At 34.4% G+C, this 2040-nt stretch overlaps 1 protein-coding gene across 3 annotated transcripts in view; it reads right to left on the bottom strand.

Annotated features, from left to right (window-relative positions):
* The window catches only part of LOC107679201 (zinc finger FYVE domain-containing protein 21), a 13556-nt gene that overhangs the window by 9266 nt on the left and 2250 nt on the right, over positions 1-2040 (bottom strand). The gene's annotated exons all lie outside the window — the stretch shown is intronic.

Genomic DNA, 2040 nt, shown 5'->3' on the forward strand with positions numbered 1-2040 from the left:
TTCAGTCTGTGTGCATTTAATTTATTTAATACACGAGTTTCACAATTTGAGTTGAATTACTGAAATAAATGAACTTTTCCACGACATTCTAATTTATTGAGATGCACCTGTAGGATAGGATAGTTCACCCAAAATGAAAATTCTGTCATCATTTACTCAAAACGAAAAATTACCATGGAAGTCAATGGCTACAGTCAACTGTTCAGTTACCGACATTCTTCAAAATATCTTCTTTTGCGCTTAATAGAAGAAAAAAAACTCATAGTTTTGGAACAACATGAAGATGAGTAAATGATGAAAGAATTATTATTTCTTGGTGAACTATCCCTTTATCAATCATAAATAAGTGATATGAACAAAATCAAAATAACAGTATGAGAAATTTTATATCATGGTCTACTAATACTCAAATGATTGGTAGTTGACATGTAGTTGTAAAGTTACTTGGTATAATGTCTAAAGTGTTATCTTTGGGGAAAGGGGATTTTACAATTTGATGAATGTGAACTTATATGTGTGTGTGTGTGTGTGTGTGTGTGTGTGCGAGAAGAGTTCATTTGCAAAAACCGATAACTCCATTTTTATAATTTTTTTCAGAAATCACGTTTTTTTATTGCGCATTCCAAGTAATATCAATCAAACTGCAGTTGGGTTGTTTTGATTAAGTAATAATAACTTAAACAAATACAGGTAATTTACCAAATTAAAGTTCATTGACAGTATGTTTTTTTTTTAACATATTCAAAGTTTGTTTTATAGCAAAAGCAGATAACTCCTACAGTCGTTTTTTGGCAAAAGCAGATAACTCCACATTTCATGTTTTAGAGTAAAAAAAAACACTCGTTTAATCTTTGTAATCTCCTCAGATGACAATGTAGAAGATGCCTGACAAATGTTGTTGTTGTGAGCATAAACTGTATGGATGTGATTACACGCAATACACGGAGCTTTTCCCTCACTATTGTAACGTGCTGCTTTTGCAAGGTTCCGTGAAAACGTTTCAGCTTTTATTTTCCTTTTTTGCCCTGAAGAAGATATCATAGGTTCATCAAGTTCGTCGAGATTATCCATCCTCGATCACTTTTAGTCAGCTTTGATGAAACTCCTCTCAGCTAGCACGTCTTTCAAAGTGAAAGTAGCCTTGTCACCTGACCTGAATACAGCGCTGATTCGCTAAAATGGACTTATCGGCTTCTGTTCAAAAACATAGAACACTATGGCAGAGATTCAGACACATAACAAAGTCAGGAAGAACAGGGAAGCAAAAAAGGAGAAAAAAGGAAACAGGAAGGAAAACTTGCAACGGCATATTACTGCAAAACTAAAAACAAAGACATAAAAAAAAAAAAATAATTAAACTGCTAAAGCTTAAGGAAGACACTCAAAAAGGGCCGTTCACACATACACATTTGAAGCAACAAAGCCGGTAGAAGTCAATCAATTACATTTTTCAGCAGTTATTGTAGGGATGTGACAAAACTGAATGAACAGTGACAAAATTAGGCAATTGCCAAAATGAGGGACACTCAAATACAGGCATATACACATATATAAATATATGTTTGTTTATTTTTTAAATTCAAATGACAAATGTGAAATGCTATTTTTCCATCAATATATCCCATTTGTTATCAGATTTTCAAAAGTTACACCCAAAGACCATCAATAAAACTAGGACATCCAGATGTAGAAAAGGCCACTTATGAGCAACAATACAGCCACTTGTCAACTTCAAATTAAACGGGGACTTGTCACTTGAAATTACTCCTGACACATGATGGGTCAGCTCAGGCCCGGTTCTACAGGGGTGCTAAGCACCCTCAAACGAAATAAAAAAAACCTCAGTTAAAGCTGTATTAAGGGCATTTTATTGCAGATTTGGCAAACTATCCAGTGCGTTATGGTTTACGTGTTTTGCAGCATTGAGCAATGTAGCTAATCACAGACATATCTGTTGATTTCTTGAATCAGAGGCATTTAAGTTAGAATCCACTCACGCTCAAATCGCCGGAGGTTTTTTTCAGGTATTGTGTTCAGCAG

The sequence above is a fragment of the Sinocyclocheilus anshuiensis genome, unplaced genomic scaffold (genome assembly GCF_001515605.1).
Source record: "Sinocyclocheilus anshuiensis isolate Anshui unplaced genomic scaffold, SAMN03320099.WGS_v1.1 scaffold300, whole genome shotgun sequence".
NCBI lineage: Eukaryota > Metazoa > Chordata > Actinopteri > Cypriniformes > Cyprinidae > Sinocyclocheilus > Sinocyclocheilus anshuiensis.